Source organism: Desmodus rotundus, chromosome 2 (genome assembly GCF_022682495.2).
Source record: "Desmodus rotundus isolate HL8 chromosome 2, HLdesRot8A.1, whole genome shotgun sequence".
NCBI classification, from domain to species: Eukaryota; Metazoa; Chordata; class Mammalia; order Chiroptera; family Phyllostomidae; genus Desmodus; species Desmodus rotundus.
This window is the reverse complement of record NC_071388.1, coordinates 56,235,869-56,257,945: the sequence shown is the minus strand read 5'-3', so window position 1 is coordinate 56,257,945 and position 22,077 is coordinate 56,235,869. Positions and strand designations below refer to the sequence as shown.

At 35.5% G+C, this 22,077-nt stretch overlaps 1 long non-coding RNA gene across 1 annotated transcript; it reads right to left on the bottom strand.

Moving 5' to 3' along the window:
* Positions 1–578: 578 nt before the first annotated feature.
* LOC123479343 (uncharacterized) lies at positions 579–21,832 on the bottom strand. Its single transcript, XR_006654931.2, has 3 exons — positions 21,747–21,832; positions 1,984–2,132; positions 579–1,079 (listed from the first exon to the last, which is right to left on the bottom strand). It is a non-coding gene; the product is annotated as an uncharacterized lncRNA (long non-coding RNA).
* Between the last annotated feature and the right edge of the window lie 245 nt (positions 21,833–22,077).

Genomic DNA, 22,077 nt, shown 5'->3' with positions numbered 1-22,077 from the left:
TCGAAGATAATTTTTATATAGTATGCATTTAGTATAATTAGTAAATATTCAGTAGATAAACATTTTATGGAAAAAAAGTTAGAAGCTATATGTAAAAAAGTGGAACCAGAAATGCTGAAATGGCTGAGAATTCATTTTCTAAGTCTAATGAAATAAAAGGAAAGCCTTGCAGAAGAAGAAAAAAATTAGTCCACAGTAATGATGGTAACAAACATGATTTTGAAAAAGTAAAAATTAAATTAAAACAAATCCAAAACAAGTATAGGAACTCATGCTATTTTATTTACAAAGACCCAGCCTTCAGACATCAAAAACATAAATTATGGTAAAGTGACATATAGATGTTGCATAAATGCTGTGAATTAAGACTTGAGTTTTTTTCCAAATATTTTTTAAAAATTTTATTGATATTCAATTACAGTTGTCTCCATTTTCTCCCCATCCCTCCACCCCACCCCAGCCAAACCCACCTCCGTCCCCCACCTCCACCCTCCCCCTTGATTTTGTCCATGTGTCCTTTATAGTAGTTGCTGTAAACCCCTCTCCCCACTGTCCCCTCCCCACTCCCCTGTGGCAATTGTTAGATTGTTCTTAACTTCAGTGTCTCTGGTTATATTTTGTTTGCTTTTTTTCTTTTGTTGATTATGTTCCAGTTAAAGGTGAGATCATATGGTATTTGTCCCTCACTGCCTGGCTTATTTCACTTAGCATAATGCTCTCCAGTTCCATCCATGCTGTTGCAAAGGGTAGGAGCTCCTTCTTTCTCTTTTCTGTGTAGAATTCCATTGTGTAAATGTACCATAGTTTTTTGATCCACTCATTTGCTGATGGGCACTTAGATTGCTTCCAGCACTTGGCTATTGTAAATTGTGCTGCTATGAACATTGGGGTGCATAGGTTCTTTTAAGATTTGTTTATCAATTAAATGGCATGGTGGAGAGTGGAGGGAGAGAGGTCTGGGTAAAATATTGGGGGGAGAAAGTGGTAACTTAGTGTATGACAGTGTCCATTCATTCAAATATGGTGATATGGTAGAGAAATTAGAGGCAAATAATTTCAATCTTGAATATCTGGGATACCTGATGGGATGATAGGTGGGAAATAAACATACAAAGAATTTGGTTAGATATAGTTCTGTGTTCACAAATTATATTTTAATTTAATATTACCTCTATTTTGCAGATGAAATGGAAGATACAATTTCTACAAGGTATCACAGTTAATCAATCCTGGTATCATTTATCTGCTTTGAGATCAAATGTTCATTTGTACATAATGAGAGGAGTGTGTGTGTGTGTGTGTGTGTGTGTGTTCAAGCCACATTATTGGTCATTGAATTGTTATTATACTCCCTGAAATGGTCTCACTATTTCCATTCTTGCCCCCGTTCTAAGGTAGTCTTTACCTTAATGGCAGAATAATCTTGAAAAACACAAATTTGATCATGTTACCACCTGGTCAAAAAACCCTGGTGCCTTCTGGTGTAACTCAGAGTAAAACCCAAAGTTTTTTCAATAGATGATATGACCTTAGGTGGTTTGGTCCTGGCAAATATCTTGACTTCAGTGGCTAACACTCTCCTTGTTTCTTTCCTCACTTCTTTAATACTGGCCGCCTTGTTGTAATTGGAATATACCAAGCATGATCTGCTTGGGACTTTTTTGCTCTTCCTTTAATAAATATGATTTTTGTCAATAAACCTTCATATCTCTCACTTATTTTAGGCACTGCTCAAATGTTACAAAGGCCAAAATAACAACTATTGTCTTCTATCCCTGTATCTGACTCTACTGTTATACTATATAAACTCCTCGAAAATAAGAAATCATGCTTTGTCACTGGCTCTCTCTTAGCTGGGACTCTAAGCTATAACTGACAAAGACTCATTTCAAACTGCTTAAGTAAAAATAAAAAACGTTTCAAAGCCTGATGGGTGTTGAGGTGGGTTAGTCTTAAGAGCAACAAGACCACATCCTTTCTCACCTGGATCATTTCCAATGGAAAGGAACTTTCTTCTGGTAGCTCTTATGAAAGAAATTGGCTTTTCTGTATTCTCTGAGAAGCACTTGATCATATTCTTTATAAGCCTGAAGTTCCCTTTATATTCTCCAGATATTTAATAATTTTTTTTCCTGTATTAAAAGGTGAGGGATAATGTGAACTTTACGAAAGTCATCCTAAGATCTGTGGATATGTTTCTGGAAGAAAAAGTAATTCATGAGCTTGTGATAAATAAAACATATAATTCCAATGGGAAAGATTCATTCCATAAGTCCTACTTGTTGTTAAATATTGGTCACAAGGGTTAGAGAAGGAACTAACTCATTAAATTCATCTCAAATTAGGTAATGAAGTTTTGATTGGATGTTATCCCTGTCAATTATTTTTACCTTAATGGTTCATAAGAGAGGGTAAATGCCCCTCACCCTTTTAAGAAGAAACACATGCTGCCTGCAAAATATAGGCATGTGTGCTGGGCAACAAGAGGTAGCCAGTTCTGCTTGGAAATACTAAAATATAGGAACTCTCACAGAGAACACACCGAACCTAGAGTATAATATTTTAGTGTTGTATATTTTGAACAGGCAATATTTGGCAACCAGTAACATGTTTGTTGACCTATTAGAACAATGATGTCCTGAAGTTCTGCCTCACTGATTATTTTTAAAGAAACAAAAACCATGTCTAGCCTAGAGAAAGACGTAATCCAAGACTTTACAAAGCAACTATAATAGCTTCTCTCAATTCTCACATGTCACCCTCTTTCTCATTGACTCTGATGGGTTTGAGTGCCTCTAGAAACTAGTCACTGTAGCCAGGAGGAGGATATTCTAATCAGCTAAACCAATCAGGATCTACCCAGGAATCATGGGTGGGTCAACCCTATCCTGGCAGTAGTGTGTGGTGGGGAAAGGTGGGGGAGAAAGAAAAATGCATTGTCCAGTAGACAATTATATTGCTTTTCATCAAAAAAAGGAAAGCCCATGAATGTTTATTGCAGATTTCATTATGAATTTTCCAGATAGGTGTGTGTAATATAATTTTATTTGTGTAAAAAACTATAGTTAGACATAAATATATATGTAAAATAGAAGAAAGATTCCAAGTCAGGCAGCATAATGCTATCTATGGTTACCTCTTGGAAGGGCATTTTAAATTGAGGGTGTGAGGGGGTTCTAAGGAGAGATGGCTCACAGTCAACTTATATACATGCAATTGCTAAAATTTCATAATGAGAGGTAGTTATGAATTACTTGTGTACTAAAAGCAACTTTTAATTAGAAAACCACACATAACCCTTATGACAGAGAGTTTATAGCTTTGTTTAATGAACAGCCTTCTAGAACAAGGCAGGTGATATTGACAGAATGTCATTACATTCACACCTTTTGAACTCTGCTATTGATAAAAACAACTGGCTTCACATTCAGTTTTAAGTTATTTAAGTTATTTTTATTTTTATCATAAGCCAACTGGAACTATTTTTAGTAGATTAGCATGTATCTTGTAGAGTTTAACATGTAGAAAACAAAAAAAATTATGTATTTATCTATTGATGTTTCATATATTATAAAAATTATCACTTTGTTCTCTTAAATTGTATTTACTTATGTATTTTTACATGAGGAAATAATGTGGGCCATACCTTTCAGATCTTCACAGTTATTTATAAGCTTAGGACTTAGTAAAGTGCTAAGAATTGATCAAATTGTCTTTGTTGTGGTATGTCTTACTAAAATAAATCCTTAATAGACCACAAAGGCCCACTGTAAATATCTGTGTAATTTTCCATTTGCTTTTTGATTTGTTGACAAAAAAGTAAAATATGTATGGATTAGGTATATCTAATGACAATAACTAAATACATGTAAACATTTATTTATTTGTCAAAGCATTATTGAGTACCACTATATGTTAACCATGATGCAGGCAATAAAGATATAAAGCTGAATGAGAGCTACTGCTTCAAGAATTACAGGGACTGCCCTGGTCCGGTTGGCTCAATTGGCTGGAGCATTGCCCATACACCAAAAAGTTGCAAGTTCAGTCCCTAGTCACAGTACATATGGGAGGTAACAAATCAATGTTTCTCTCCCACATAGATGTTTCTCTCTCTCTCCCTCCTTTCCTCTCTCTCTAAAACCAATAAATATATCTGCAGGTGAGGATTAGAAAAATAAAAGTATTACAAGGACTACTGAAAACCACTGATGAGTAAACAATTCTTACTGAGATGGGTCATTCATTTACTGAGTCAGTCTTAGGTGGAGGTAAGTTTGAGTAGGGGATTCAGGCAAAACTTCACACAGCAGTGGCTGCTTGGCAGAATGATGGAGTTTAGGAAATGCTACCCCTAAATATGGCACTTTGATTCATTGCATATTTTAAGCTGAAGGAGTTTGAGAAAATGGCAGAAGCAGGAAGTCCACTCTGACATTTTTCCCCTCCTTTTCCCCATAAACCCTTCATGAGAGAGGTGCCTTCCCTGTACCACAGGGAAAAGAACACTCTTATCTCTGAAGACAAAGGGACACTGAGAAGAATCCTGACAAACAGGCCCACTAACTTTCCCCTGTTTATAACACTTTCTTACAGTCCTGTCATATTTCTACCACAGTGAACTCTTCCTCAAATTTAGGATAAACATACTTAGCCTTAACTGTTTCTTCAGATCTTTATTTCCAGAAGAATTTCCCCATGTCAGGTAAAATTTATGTTAAATAAATTTGTATGCTTTCCTCTTGTTGATTTGTCTTTGTTTTTCAGTCTAATTTTCAGACCCTAAAAGGGAACCTAAAAGGATCAAGGAAAACATTTTTCTCTCCAAACAGAATGAGAGTACATCCTAGAATTAGCAAACAGTAAGCTCACCAAATACAGTAGAGTTGGGAAACTGTAAAAAGGAGCTATTGCCAAGTAGTCAAGAGTCAAAATTTACTATGTCATTGTAAAGACTTTTTTATAGGTAATGTGATAAGATTAAATAGGAGAGAAGAAGGATAAAATGCACTTTAGACTGAAAACTCTAGAAGCTATACAATAGTAAGGGGGTAGGGACTAAGGTAGCACCATTGAAGAAGTCACTATATTAATCCAAATGACAAATAATGACTTGAACTAAGTGGTCCTTGGCATATTCAGGAGATTTAAAGATCGGTTAGATGAGGAACTGTGAGAGCAAGAGGGATCAAGGATGGGCTTTAGAGAGTCTGTAAACCTCCCCCCAGAAAAAATGTGTTTAGTTTTTCCATCAGATATCTAAGTGAATTCACAACTAAAACAAGGTTTAAACTACCACACTGTGCTAGTATCATGCTCACACTTTATTTAAAGACTCAAACATTTTCACAACTGTTTCTTAAGGTAAGGTTGCCAGGCTAAGCTAGTTAAAAGATAGGATGAGATACAGGATTCATCAAATAAAAGTTTATGTTTAATTGGGCATGCTAGACTTTTTTGGGTAACTCTACTGAAAGACAATCTGTGAAATAACTTTTCTCTAGGATGATATGCTATATTCCTCATTATCTGAGTACAAAGGTCCTTCAATTCAAATTCCATTAATTAATTTATTCATTCAACAAATATTAATTGGCTGCCTACTCTGTTCATACTGAGTACACATTAGTGAATAAACAGATTATAGGTCCTTTCTCTGGGGAGCTTACAATGTAATTGGGAAGATGATTTTTTGAAAAGTAGATTAAAAAATTAATAAATAATTATAACTAATAAATGCTGGAAGACAAGCAGGGAGTAGCAATAGAGAACAAGGTGACATTTCCCTCAGACAGGAAGGAAGCTGGCCCAGGTAAAAGGCTGTGAGGAAGCTGTTCCAGCAGAGGGAAAGTTTGGCGGAAGGACTGGAGGTAAGAAAGAACTACGGTATTTGTAAAATAGAATGATTGCATGCAGTGGTCAGAGGGGTTGATGGAAGCAGAGTCATTCTGCAAGGCCCATTAACAATATAAAATTGTGACTCCTTGTTCAAAAAGCAGAAAAAATGTGCCATTAGAGATCCTTATATAGAAGATCTTTTCCTTTGTTCAACAGTCTTTTAATTTTTCATGATTTTTTTACTTGTTATTTAATATCATTCTAACTTAAAATTTTTGAATTACAATGTTAAATCATTAGCATATTTTTCCATTTATTTTTTATTGGGCAATGCCACTTTTAAATGCAAATATAAAAACATTTACTTTGTAGGCAGAATCGCCAAAATGACACAATTTGTATTTCAGAGCTCATTATTACATATGCATTTCATTCTTACCAGAACAGTGGAAATGCTGCTCAAAACTAACTCAAATACTTTTACTAACCTTCTTGACACAGCACATTTTTCCAACACTCTTTACCTTCAGCTTTTATTAATGGATTAAGGAGAAGGACTATGTGGAAAGGAACTATATAGGCTGCCCTATCTTTCCCTTCCCATCTATATCATCCTTTTCAGTGTAAGTGATTAGCTAACACAGGGGAGCGAAAGTAAAAAAGATACAATTGTGTTCCTTGGTCCTTCATTTTTCTTCGAATGCTATTGCCCTCTTTTTTTTTTTTAATTTTTTTTTATGCTGGAAGTAAGTCTGGTTTAAAAACAGAAAAGATGGCTCTTGGCGGGTATGAGCACCCTCCACTTATTCAGTTGTCAACACAACATACTTATCTTGTATCCACTTTGACCTCACTAAACCCCCACATAATTGAGTCCAGTGGAGTTTTCCGCTTATAGTGGCATAGCAAACAAAGGCATCAAGGAATGGTGGGCTCATACATTGTACATATTTCTTTTGTTAGTGAGCATGTTCTATTGTCTCATCAGACTTCACAACACATAAACGCAAAGATAAAATTAAGAATTGCAGAATGATAATAACAGAGCATTAAAACAAATATGAAGTCCTGTGTGTCACAAGTGCATGAAGCAGTCTTACATGGGAGGAGGTGCAGGTGGGGAAGGGCAACAAGGACTGTGTAATCCATGTTGTTGTACTCTATTTGTCATCTATAATTTTTCCATAAATCTCCACACCTTCAACTCCTCTTTCTCCTGTATGGAAAACCTATACATGCTTGCTTTTCTTTTTTTTTCCCTCTTTTTTATAATTGTTCAAGTACAGTTGTCTCTATTTTCCCTTCATCCCAGCCATCCCCACCTCACACCACTTTGGCTTTGTCCATGTGTCCTTTATACATATTTCTTGACAACCCTTCTTCTTTTTCCTCCTGTTATCTCTTTCCCCCTCCCCTCTGGTTACTCTCATATTGTTCTTAATTTCAATGTCTCTGGTTATATTTTGTTTGCTTGTTTGTTTTCTTGACTAGGTTCCACCTAAAGGTGAGATCATATGGTATTTGTCCCTCATCGCCTGGCTTATTTTACTTAGCATAATGCCCTCCAGTTCCATCCATGCTGTTGCAAAGGGTATGAGCTCCTTTTTTTCTTTCTGCTGTGTAGTATTCCATTGTGTAAATGTACCATAGTTTTTTGATCCTCTCATTTACTGTTGGGTATTTACGTCACTTCCAGCACTTGGCTATTGTAAATTGTGCTGCTATGAACATTTGGGGTGCACAGGTTCTTTTGGATTGGTGTTTCAGGGTTCTTAGGGTATAATCCCAGCAGCGGAATTGCTGGGTCAAAGGGCAGTTCCATTTTTAGTTTTCTGAGGAAATTCCATACTGTTTTCCACAGTGGCCTCACCAGTCTGCATTCCCACCAACAGTGCATTAGGGTTCCCTTTTCGCCATAACTTTGCTAGTACTCATTGTTTGTTAATTTGTTTATGATGGTCATTCTGACCATTGTGAAGTGGTATCTCATTGTGGTTTTACTTTGCATCTCTCTGATGGCTAGTGATGCTGAGCATCCTTTCATATGTCTATGGGCCATCTGTATGTCCTCCTTGGAGAAGTGTCTGTTCAGGTCCTTTGTCCATTCTTTAAGTGTTTTTTTTTTTTTTTTTTTTGTCTTCCAGGAGTGGAGTCATATGAGTTCTTTATATATTTTGGAGATCAAACTCTAAAGTATCATTTGCAAATATATTGTCCCATATGGTTGGTTCCCTTTTCATTTTGCTGATATTTTCTTTAGCCATGCTAAGGACAGTCAAATGGAATAGAATAGAGACCCCAGAAATAAACCCAAGTCTCTACAGTCAATTAATACAGACAAGGGGGCAGAAGCATAAAATGGAGTAAAAATAGCCTCTTCAACAAATGGTGTTGGGAGATCTGGACAGCTACATGCAAAAATTAAACTCAACCACCAACTTACACCACATACAAAAATAAACTCAAGATGGATAAAAGACATAAATATAAGTCACAACACCATAAAAGTCCTAGAGGAGAACATAGGCAGGAATTTCTCAGATATTCCAAGCAGCAATATCTTCACCACTATGTCCTTTAGAACAAGGGACATAAAGGAATGAATAAACAAATGGGACTTCATCAAAACATGCTTTAAATTTAACATTCCTTTTCATAAATCTATTCTGTTATGCCAATACAATTTATTCCTTTCAAATAAAGAAGACTTAAACTTAAGTGAAAAACAATAAAAACCAAAGTTTTCCTTTATTTCAATATCTATTTCTAGATCCCTCACAAATAATAATAATAACAACAACAACAACAAGAAAATGAGTAGCATATTATGCATCAGCAATGAAGGCCAAATACTTGATGTGGTAGTTTGCAGTGAAAACATTTAGGAGCAGACATCATGGATCTTCAAGTACTCTTTCACAGTTGAATTTTGCCATTTTTCAGGGCTGTTGGCTGTGGGATGATGCCCTCTTATTTTGTTTTTTGACACCCATTAATGCACTTCTTCATTTCTGTGATTGAAGTACATCATGCACTGGTCATTGATTTGTAATGTTGGGTGTGCATGCCCAATGAATTTTTAAAAGAAACCTTTAACACTTCATTCTGTCCTAGCCTTACTTCACTTTGCACCATACTCCCCTGTGTCACTTGCTTCATCAGAACTGAGTAAACAAAAGAAGGAGGGAGCAGAAGAAAACAAAGTAAACCCGTAGACATAAGCACTCCTACTGCCAGTATCATCTCATGGATTAAATAAAATTCCTGAAAATCTGTTTGGCAGTGCATTTGCTTGCTTTTAAATTTTATTCTTATAGTACAGGCACCACTGAATTACATTATAATTCTGCTCTATTCTTTTCTGTTCTTGCAGGTTGTCGGGAAGTAGGCTGTCATTAAAGGCTCATGAAACACCGGTACGATGCACACAGCATAGCCTGGAATCATCCACGATCTCAGCTTTTGGCAACCATATCAATGCCCAGGCTGGGAGATGGGCATCAGATGAGAATAGTAACAGAAGTTTGGACATTGGCTTTTTCCTTAGATGCTCCTGTTTTTGAAGAGATAAGGATCCTCTCTTTTCCCAAAAAATAATTTTCAAAATTCCCTTTGGCATACTTATTTTTTAAAACTTGCCTTATCATCACATTTATTCTTCAAAGCTGATCTATAAATACTGTTTATACTATACATTTTTGTTTTCAGAGTAAATATTGCCAAATTAACAAAAGGATACATTACATTTTTCTCTTTGGTCACTTAGGAAAAATACCCATAATATACAAGAAGACTTGTGTTCTAATGTGACATTATCTGATTATTTCTTCATTCATCAAACTTTATTTTATTATCTATCATATATTAGGGACTGTACTAAGTACTAAAACTTATATGTACATCTTTGCACAATCAATGGTACTACTGACATAAAAAATGGGAGCAATATTTTTTTTTGCATAAGGTTAAATAAACTAAGATTTCTTCAAATCATCTTCCCAGCACATTCCTGTCATTGAGTTTATCCTGTCTTATTTAGCCAACTTTTCTCTTCCGGGCTACAGCCCTAGATTTATGACGGCTTGACTCTCTTTTCCTTCTCTCTCGATTCGTTCCCATTTCCTCCAAGGGAGACGAGTTCTTCTTTAAATTGTCCTCAACCACAGCCTTTATTTACTCAGCAGCACAGCCTCCTGACGTTGGTGTCTTTGGCCTAAAGAAAATATTTTCTGTACCAAAAGTTTTGAGAGTTGAGTGCTAAGCTTTTGATATGCTAAATGGAAGAATAAGGAATTTGGAAAATTCTCTTTTAAGCCAATAGCCTGGGTTATGAAGAAACTGTCTTGATGCATAATCCTATTTTGCATTTGTTCTTTTATTTGAGTGCCATCAGACAAGAGAAGCAACCTACCTAATCTCTACACATAAGAGCTTTGGGCAGATGGTTGCATAACTGGCTGGAGTCATATTTATAAAAAGCAAAAGAAAAAAACAGCTTATAATTTTCAACGCTCTCCCTTTTTAAATGATAAAGCCTGATTTCATAGGAATTCACCTCATGTTTCCTCAACTTATTTTTGCTACTTATTTATTCATACTCTGTGAGCTCCACCTCTGCCACAACATCCAACAACAGCAACAACAACAAAACCTAAATATTATGTTTCCTTTACAATCATGCACACACTTGACACTTCATTCTGGTGGTAAAATGACAGTACTAAGGCAGTATGAAAAGAGGTGATGGAATAACTGAAATAGAAGCACAAGCTCCCCGATTAACAAAATTTGTTTTATTATTAGTCATTCAGTTGATATTAACAACAAATGAAATGTGCTGAATACCCCAAACTATATAGGCTTTGTCCAAATTAAGCCGATTGTTCACACACATTTATCATAATGGACATAGAAAATGCCTAAATGTACCACCTTCTGGACTACTATGAAAATTTCCATCTTTTTTTGTAAGATAGCCCATTAATGTACCAGAAAACATTTCATTTGCTGAAATAAGTTTTATTTTGAAATGTTTCTATTCTACCCTTGCTTCTGCTTCTCTGTCATAATTACATTATTGTTTCTATTTGGGGTGAGTCTTGAAGTGAAAATGTAAAGAGACTATTACAGGGCAAGAATTGAGCCTAAAACACATAAGCACATTTTAAAATTCTAGATTTATTACAAGTACACAGTAGACATATGCACCTTTGTTGACTGTTTTTAAAAGAAAGAAAGGAGATTTCTACTTCAGAACATTCAAAACTCTTCTTCAACTATAACTGACCTCTACTAACCTTGTGACCTGGTTACTTAAGGGCAGTTTAACTTATCACTCGAAATGGAACTAACATGTTGCTTAAATAGGTTCCTGTTTGGCCAGAGGATGGCAGGTCCTTTTCCCTCCTGTGTATGCTTTCCAATAACCACAAATTTCCTGTGATTTCTCTTTGAAATCCATAACTGTTTTCAAGTGTCTACATTTCTAATAAGAGGTGTCATTTCCAGATGTAATAGCTATGTGTTTTTGGAAATTTTGAATGTAACAAAGACAAATACACAAATAGAAACATCTTCCGGACAAGTGAAGGAAAGGACTCATGCTACAACGGCCATGAGAGAGCTGGAGATCAACAATTGATGGGGATTAACTATTCTTAGGACTGGAGAGCAAGTTCTTGGAAAAGAGACATAGGTCGTACTTTCTGATCTTTCTCTTTTTGCAGGCGTAGCCAAGAACAATACAAGTAGCCCCTAAATTAAACAGGTGTCAGGATCTTGTTACTCTGCTTGGTCAAGAATTCATCATTACAGAGGACCTACTGAAGCTCTTCTTAGGCTTCCAAACTCCTAATTGTCTCATTGTGACAGTTGATTCCTCAATTACACTAGGCTGAGCAGACAGGTAGGCATTTGTGTTGTGGGTTATTAATTATGTTGAATTGTTCTGAGCATGCAGAGAGGATTTAGAAAGTATAAGTTTGCATTGATTAATTTCCCACATCTTTAAAAATAAAGTCTTCTTATCTTGGCATGCTACTCTATGTATATTTGCAACCAAGCTGCACTTTCCTGCCACCATTAAATATTGCTATTTTAATTGTCCAGTAAACATTCTTCGAACATGTTAATACCATGTGTAGGTAGAACTTTTTTAAAAAATACACTATTGATTCTTTTATATATATATATGCAATATATACACAAACTACTTATATATATAAACTATTTATATATACATAAATCATTAGGGAGATATATACATATATCTCTCTATGATAATTTACCCTAACTGGCAATTATGGCAATTAAATATATATATATGTGTGTGTGTATATATATAATACATATGGCAGATAATATATACAGAGAAAAGCACAAAGTTGAACAACACTTAAACTTTCAAAATATTTTATGCCCAGTATTAATTTTATCTCCACATTATCCTTATGAATAAGGCAGAATAAAAATTATCATTCACTTAGCTGCTGTATAAAATTAGAGCGAAGTGAGTTTCCTGTAGTTCATGGCATGTCCCAGTCTCCCCCCTGGGCCCCATGTAATTCCAAGTCCAGAATTCTCTTTGTGGCATACTGTGGATTATCAGGAGGGGGAAGGGAGCAGGTATTCCCCAGAACGGCAAGTACACTTGCATGAACTGTCTTAAGCTCTGCAATGCCAGTCAATCCTACACACGTCTTCTCTCCAGCTGCATCTTCAATGACAGATTTCTTAGCATTATTGAAAGCTGCTTGGGAAGCTGCTTCAGTCAGTGACCATGGAGGCTGACAGCTCCAGCTGAGTGATTCTGGCCCTACCTAATTAGACATAAACCTCTGGGTGCAGAAAGGGTATAGAGGGAGAATGTTTAGACTTCTTTTTCTCTTCTTTACATCTTAAGAGGGTGCATTATTTTGCAGGCCAGCTAATGAATCAGCAGTACTTTGAGATGAGCATTCATTTACCAGATGAAAGGTATGCAACCTTCATCTGCAGTTTGTATTACAGCCGAGGGCTGGTGTCTCCATGTTTGTGTAAAAATACATTCATCTTCCACTTGCCTTCTGTCCAGACACATTGTAGGAAAATCTGCTTTAATAAATGGGTTTGTAAAGTGCTTTGTAATTCTTACCTGTTTAATTAGCCATGTAAAAAGTTTTCCAAATACCAAACAGCTAATACCAAATGATAATGTGTGATGCTACTTGGTGTCTGTATGAGCAACAGATTTTAAATAGACCATTTCCCTGCTGATTAAATACCTGTCTCTAAAACTTATATTTAGAGTTAAGATATTTATACCATATGGTTTAGGAAGGATTAGCCCTCTGTTGTCTTGAACTTTATTGAAAGCATCATTATTTAAATGTAATGTAAATTTATGAATGGAAAACATTTATATTAAATATTCTCAGTGGCAAATAACATATAAGAAAATGGCTGTATTCAGAACAATAGGAAATAGAAACAAATAGAATAGATAAAGGAAACTGTTCATAACATGGACCAAGGACATATGGAATACATTAACAAAAACAAGATAGGTAACATGTACCACATGTTCAGGAGCTGATATGTTCAGCAGGATCTTAACTGTGCTTTTGGACAAAGAAAGACTAGAGAACAGCACGGACTTTGTAGAGTTGGACAAGCAGAGTACAAATAGCACATTGCTTAAGCAGGACTAGTTAATGAAGTTATGGAATCTGAAAATCACTTTTCCAAAGAATGTCAAAAGGTTACAAATGAGTTTTTGTTTATTTATTTAAATATTACAAGGCAAAAATGCACACTATTTTTCAAGAAAGAAAAACACTTCACATTGAGTTTTTTATTTACATAATCATTTATTCACTTTTATTCACTATTCCCTTATCCTCACTTTTGCCAAAAATACACACATACTTATGTATATACAGGCATACAGTTTAGCCTGAAATGCCTCTGAGATATTTGTTGTCTTTGTGGACAATCACTAATGAAAACATCAGCTGACTATAGTCCTTATATCCAGTTGCAATTTTTTTACCAACTTTTAAATTGTACATAGCGCACCATCTAGAAAAGTAAATACAATAAAAAAATCAGAGACCTCTGATGACTCCACTGTCCAAGAAAAGAACATAAAAGAAAAGGGAATTTCTAAAACCGATTAGTTAGTTTTAAGGCCAAAGTGGACCATAGGTTAGGAGTTTTTAATGACTAGAGAAACAGCACATTAAAATTTTCATACTGAGATTTTTTTTGGTCACATAAAGAAATAGAGAAACTTGCTGAAGTCTCCTAGGAAAACACAAGGGAGTAGAATGTAAAATTATTCCTCAAAAATATGATTTCCCTTCTTGGAACTCATTGTAGAAATTTCTAGTACATTTCTGAGAAATACTGAGTTTTGATGAGTGCTCTACCTGATACTAAGATTATATCTATTAAATTGCCAATAGTACTGTTAAATGATAATATCCATTCTAGGTGACAAATGAAAAAATAAGTACTCATATATAGTTGGTAGAATATTTGTGAAGCCCTTTAAAATATTATTAAAAGCTTTTGATTTTTAAATATATTTTGATTCTTATATTGTATTGATAGAATTTACCTTAAGTGGCAATTATGGTACTGCTTATAATGAAAAAGAAAAAAAAAAGAAAGAGAAAGAAAGAAAGAAAGAAAGAAAGAAGGAAGGAAGGAAGGAAGGAAGGAAAGAAGGAAGGAAGGAAGGAAGGAAGAGGGAGGAGGAAGGGAGAGGGAGGGAGGAAGACAATAAAGACTGGAAGGAAGGAAGGAAGAAAGAAAGAAAAGAAGGCAAGGATGGAAGGAAAGAAGGAAGTAATGAAAGAAAGAAGGAAGATGAAGAGGGAGGAGGAGGGAGGGAAGGGCTTTAGGAAGGTGGGAAAGTGAGAAGGTAGAGAAGAGAAAAAAGGGAGGAAAGAAAAATTTTAAAACCTAAACACCACAAGTTAGGATATTAATTGCTTTTGAATTAAGAAAACAATGAATCATTTTATGTAAGAATTAAACTATTTACTAATGAAGTCCCACAGAGGAAGTCCCAAGCACCAGACCTGAAATGGGCATTTGGAGATCTGACAACCAGGCACTTCTTTCTCTGATATTTGAACAGTGTCTTCTTGCCAACGTGACTCTACACTCTATCAAATTTCACTACCCAGTGCCCTTATCTATCTTGGCTGAGATCTATTTTAGTCTTATCCTCACTGCCAAAGGACAGCGACCAACTCCATTTCCATTCCACTGATGGTCAGGTGTGGATCACACACCTACTAACTCTTCAATGTTCCACCTGTTTTCTTCCAGCTCTCCCACTGTGCATATATTATCCCTTATGGGATCTGGTGGGGGGGGGGGGTCTGACTTAGGAAAAAGAACATCCCACAGGTATTCATTCTTTTTAAAACACAAGAAGAGCCCTCGCTGGTGTGGCTCAGTGGACTGAGCGCCGGCCTGTGAACCAAAGGGTCACTGGTTCGATTCCCAGTCAGGGCACATGCCTGGGTTGCAGGCCAAGTCCCCAGTTGGAGGCACGTGAGAGGCAACCACACATTGATGTTTATTTCCCTCTCTTTCTCCTTCCCTTCCCCACTCTCTAAAAATAAATAAATAAATTCTTTAAAAAAACACAAGAAGAATGACAAGGACAATGGTTTTAAAGATTTTGAGAGGAGTGACCTGGGGAGATAAAGAGACAAGATAAATGGTTTACAATATAAGGATGGGTATTACATGTGATGAGTTTAGTCCCACGCTGTGAGATTCTATTCAGTAATCTAACCAAATCACCAGAGTGATATCAAGTATTCCCAACTGCCTTCTGGGTTATTGTGACATTTTCCACACTAGTGACTGATCTACTAAGATCTTGGGGAAATGCACATATAATCTATCAAACTCTTTACAACAACCAAGAATTAATTTGGGAGTGAAACCCCTCAATATGGAAGAATTCATTAGTGCATAATTATTTCATCATAACAAAAAATAGTTCGGCATCAAGAAAATCTACAATTATATCAGTTTATTATCTTTGAAAACTGGGTTGGGTGGTTACCATTATTTGGATATGATTTAGAGACCTAATTTCTGCAACTCAAGAACCAGTCCCTAGACAGAACACATACATACAGTGGACTCTTATGTGCAGTGAGTGCATTCTTGTTCTGTCTGAAATAAACACAGGCACATAGAGTGTGCATTAACAATATATATTCAATTATACAAAGCGTTCTGCAAATTATTTTGTGTGACACAAACAACTCTCTAAAACATGGGTATATTTTATTACATGTAGCTTTATTACATGTACCAAATAAAGCCAACTTCATACAAACTCAGAGTAGGCAACTACTTATATGGAATAATTTAAAGACACCTTAAAGAACATTGATAAAAATATGGTACCTTCACTATCAGCCTGCAGCCATGCCTGAATTTACTATGGCCAGCACCATACAAGAATGCTAGAAAGAAGTAGGCATTTTACTATTTGTAATTGTTAAGCTGTCAGTTGACTAGCACTCTGCATGAATTACCTAAATTCAATATGACCCACTGTGATTTAGCAGAGAAAGTACCAAAGAAGAAGTATGAGAAAGAAAAGTATTGATTTTGAGATAGATGGAAAATAAAAGAAGATAAGAAATGTCCAGCAGAGTGACATTCAACCCTTTACTGTAAAGGGGCCCTAGCAACCGGTATTTGACTGCAGAGTATGAGGACCCTAAATGGAGCTATGAAGGTTGAGTTATCAGCCTGATACAATCAGGAGAGAGTGGGCACCTACTCTGTCTAAGAGAGAGTATTTTATCTAAGCCTGGTAATGCTTTGAAAGTGTCACACATCTAAGATTTTACACTGGCGTTCCAATTCGAATCATTTTACTAGTATCCCAATATTGAAGAAAAGTTAAAATTAAAATGAGATATTACTTTGTGTGTGTTTATGCCTTATGTACTAAAATTTAGGGTGATAGATGGTAAGCCTGTTATCATAAATCTGATTTAGGTTAGATATTACAAAGGGATTTATTTTCCCATCATTTATAAAATTCATTTACATTTCCCTTCACTTTATTTTCATAAGTTCATCACAGTTTCAGCATAGAAAGCTTCTCAAAAATTAATGTGAGAATTTAGAAGTTAATCTTTTGCTTTGAACAGAAAAATATAGACATGGCTTTCCTAAATAATTCTTAACTGTTCAAGGTTTTCACCAACAGGCATCCTGGACTTACTGAACCCCCAAACCCAAGCTATTTTGCTGTTGAAAGTACAATTCTTCAGGATTGTTTGTGTGGCATGTAGTACAGAGACTAAATGGTCATACTGCAAAAGGTATGTGATTATTAAAGTAAAATAATTCTCATTCTTTTGTCTCTACTTCCTGTATCCAAGAGCTGAAAGAGAGTCAAATCTTCCCAAAATGATTTTCAAAATGAGACATTTTAATTTAAATAATAAATAAGCTCCATGGTTACCTTTTGCTGGGTTCCATGCTAAACATTAGCACCTGACCTGGTTGCCAGCATTATTGCAAGACCATTTAAGTGTACAGTATAAGATTGTACTTGATTTATTAAAGTAATGAATTAGTTTTATTATAGGTGATTAAATGTATTTTACTTTTTAAAGCACAAGAACCAGAAAAGAAGAGGATCGTTACAGTCTGAAAATAACTAGAAAGATAAGTTCATTAACTTGCCTACACTTGCGCATCATAAAAACCTTGTTAAAAATTACTCCCTAGCCTGCTGTATTAGCTTCTTTATGAGGTAATTTCTCCATACAGTAATAAGATTTTTCTTTTACTCTCCAGTGCATATTAAACCCACTAATCTTCTTTTATAAACTATAGTTTCAGCCACTTTCTCAATTTACTCACTTTAAAGATACACTCCTATTAATATTAAAGGTAGCAAATGCAGATATGAACTTTGCAAAATACGCTTTTGGATTTATGACACAATCTTTTAACAGTGTACTGGAATAGCACAAAAGGGAAAAAGCTGTAAATGTCAATGATGTCTCATGACAAACTAAACAATCTTAGTTCCCATAGAATTAATTTCCCACCCCATTCATTATGTGAATAAACTATAGACATATTTTCTGCTGTCAACAGATAAAAACAGAATGGAAAGACTTCATTCATTGGAAGAAGCAAAGTAAAATTTTGCACAGGAACCAAACAGATATCAATGATCTGATTGCTAGGGATTATTGGTGTCCTGGAGAAAGGACAACTGGTAGGCATTTCTATCGGGGGACTGACCTTGATATCTAAGGATCAAGGTTTTCATTCTGTATCCAAAATCAGATGCATAAATGAAACTGACAATTAAGTCTTCCAAATGTTGAACTCCAGTTCTTTTGGTTATGTCCTTTGTTTCTAAATACTTCTAAAATATCCAATATTTTATACAGTTTGTTATTTACCAATGGCATAAGAAATTAAATTAATACTGGTCTTTGACCACCCTCAAATGACAATGCATCTTGGAAATAATAAATTTTTATGTTACAGAAATCTATTTCAAAAGAGAGTGTAGAACACCTACCTCAACATTTTTCCTTCCAGATTAATTTGAATTGAAAAAAAATAATTTCCCTATTGTACTGTGGTTGGGCTTATTTTGTTCACTGAAAACAAAAGTTTTATTTTTTTTTCTGTGGAAAACATTTGAAATATATGAGAAAGACAAAATTGTTAATATATAAAGTTTCTGGCAAATTGACACAAACTGGAAAAGCATCTCAGTAAAAAACAAAAGAGTTATAATTGAAGTGTTGAATGGTATATAGAAATAAGGAATATGATGATAATGAATGGAGCAATAAATTTATTAAAATGTTCAGCCTTTCTACTAGACATAAAAATTAGAACTTTATGTGGAAAATGACATTTCTCCTCAAATTAAATTGACAAAGATTAAAAATAATGGAAATAACTGTAATTGTCCAGAGTTCAGGAAAAATGAAACTTTCCTATATTCCTTGTGAGTGCATAAATTAATACAATCTTTTGAGCAACTTTTAGCAATATGTAACAAAATTTTAAACATGCATGATACAGTCCCAAAATGCCTAAGGAGATATTTAGACACATGTAGAACATGGCAGTTAGGAAGAAGAAAGTTGCCAACATAATGTGAATCCACATTTGAAAATATAGAACATAAGCAACCATTGTTTTATTTGCTGTTGAAAGATGTCCATGACATACTGAGTAGAAAATATTACCAAACAGCATACATTGTATGGTGTGGGTCTTTTAAAATAAACATTTGTAGCCCTGACTGTGTGACTCTGTTGGTAGGAGCATCATCCCATACACCAAAAGTATGTCCGCTTGATCTCTAGTCAGGGTACACACCTAGGTTGCAAGTTCAGTCCCAATTTGGGGCATATACCAAAGGCAACTGATAAATCTCTCTCTCTCTCTCTGTAAAAAAAAAAAATCAACAAACAGATCCTAGGGTGAGAATTTAAAAAATAGATATGGGTATTCATTGAAAAAAATAATATTTACTAAAATGCTAGCAATAGCCATTGCTTCAAAATAGAGTAATAAATAGTAAATAGCCTGTGCTAAATGTTTTAACATTCTATTGTTCTTTTTTTAACCTATCAAACACTTTGAAAAAATAAATACTTAGAAGCTAACTTGTATCTTCTGTAGAATATATGGTTACTGCCACAAAAAATGAAAGCCTAGATGTACAGAGTCTGGCACAAATAATGCCCCTTTGTATTACAAAATCCTTTATTACAAAATTATAAGCATGTAATTCTGTAACATAACAATATCACACTCAAGCACAACATATGACATCTTAGGTGAAGTGTTCAAATTAAAACTATAAATTATTACACCCATATTGTTACCCTACCAACCATACTCAAGCAGGCATTACTTCTGCTGGACCCTAAATATTGAACTTCTGTAGGTATCACAAATTATTGTAGTATATGTAAATGCATATAAAAGATAGAATAATTGTAACCAAACCAAAAAATGGAGTTTTGGCTTCCTGTTACCGCAAAAGAAAAACTTGTGAGGCAGGTGCTGGTACAAAAAGAAAGAGGTTTTATTCAGGTGGTATGTGATCTGGGAGAATGATGGACTTCTGTCTTGAAGTCCATCTTCTCAGCAAGAACAAGACAAAAGCCAGTGTCCAGAGTTCCAGCTCCAATTGAAAGTACAGTCCCTTGGAGCCTTCTAAACAGTCATAGTCCCCATCCAGGTACTTTAGCTTGTTCTTGGCTGCTGTTCATTTCAGGCTCCCTCCTGCAATGAGGAAGAGCTCGCAGGCCAATGTGTCATGTGGCTGACAGGCTGTCATGGCCGCATGTTCCCAGGTGAAAGAGCACCAAAGCACTTGCTAGTTCATCACTAGGTAGGCAAGATATACCCAGAAAGGCTCCCTGTTGGAGGCTATGGGCTGCATGGCTCCTAAGGCCACATGGCCCAAGAAGAGAAGAGGCAAGTACTCCCTGTGAGTCCAGGTCATGAGCAATCCAACCACTAGCAAAAGAGAGAGAGCCTTCTTTTTTCCCCCAGGATTATATTAGCTTATGTGTGGGATGGGCCAGGTGCTTTCTCAAAATGACCAATCAACTTCCAAAACTTTCACATGCTTTGTGTGGGTCCACCTCCCAACCAATCCCTTGTTTCCCCAGGCTAACCTGACAGGCCTCTTTGGTCTAGCACCTGTCCCTGAACCATTTTGTCTTCTGTGGTGCGTGTGCCTGCCTTCCCCTTGTCATGCCCCCAATCTGGTACTGGAATTGTAAGAGAGCATTTTTCTGTCCAATTATCTTGCTAATTTTTTGTGCTTGGGCCCTATCTATTGATATCCCTATGTTTCTGCACACTCAGTGTGAGAACCTCCCCCTTGCCACTATCCTGGCCAATGAGGAGACTCTCCGACACTCTGGGCAGACTGTCTACCAGTAACAGAATGACATCACAGATTGATTATTCCTAGAAATTGTATGAATAAGGTCTCTGACATTTAATTGATACTCAATAAAGAATATGTCAATAATATTAGAAATAAATGAGTTAATACATTTATGACATTTTTAGTAACTTAGCAAATTAAAATCATAAGTAGTTATTTCCTTTTTAATAATTTTATATATTATAGATTAGAATTCATAATGTTTTAAGATATTTCTAAAATTTTATACACTTATTAAATCTAACCTTTTTGGAAGTTAAATTATTAGTTTTTCATTCAAAATTAAAACATAGAATAGGTTTCTTAAATAAGCTTTCTCCAAATTTGCTCCTTCCGCCTATGTGCATGTGTGCACGTGTTCTAAAAAAACATGAAGCCTTTTTTAGATAGGCCAGGCTGACTCATGTGCTATACTCTATGGAAAGGGACTTCATAGGTCCTATGTTTTAACTTTTTTTTAATAGGAGTTTTTACCTTTATCTTACATTTGCCTATTTCTTGCTCTATCCCTTCATTTCTTTTTCAGCCTTACTTGTTGTTCATTCCTCCAACTGCATGAACCTTCCTTACTGGTACACATCGAGAGAGAGCAAGAGAGGGAGAGAGGGTGAGGGGTGAGAGATGGGGAGAGAGAAAGAACTTGAAGTTGGTGTCATCTTTTCTTAGCTCAAGTATTTACATTTTTCTTTAGTATATCCATAAGTTTATATTCTATTTCAAAATTTCTTTTTTCCATTTATCTCCTATATTCTGAATGATTAACTTGCTCTTTGGCCTTACTTTTTCTCTAAATACTTGTGCAGAGTCATGTAAAACACTTCTGGTCTTTACTGTCCCCTTAATATCACATTAACTTTCTGCCTGACAACACTTTCTTCATCCTCACAGGGGTGTTCCAATGATGTTTGCCTGGACTCTTCCATTTTACCTGTGGTTAACGTTGTTGGAGTTCCACCTGAGCGCTGAGGAGCTGCAAATAAGACACCACTCTCGAGGGAAGGTGAATGGCCAGAGGCAAACAGCCAAAGGCAATCTTTATTGTCCAAGCTTCTAATATATAGCCTATTGTTATATAACTTTGTTACATAAAGTGTTTTTACTTTTTACACACATAATTCTGTTATAGGCTGTAACATAGCAATCACTATGGTAGGTATGTTATGTGTTCTTGGTACTAAGGTTATCTCTATAGTAACTTACTTCTGTATACCCAATGGGGTGAGCCTTAGGTTACTTCTATGGTAACCTGGGGTGAGACT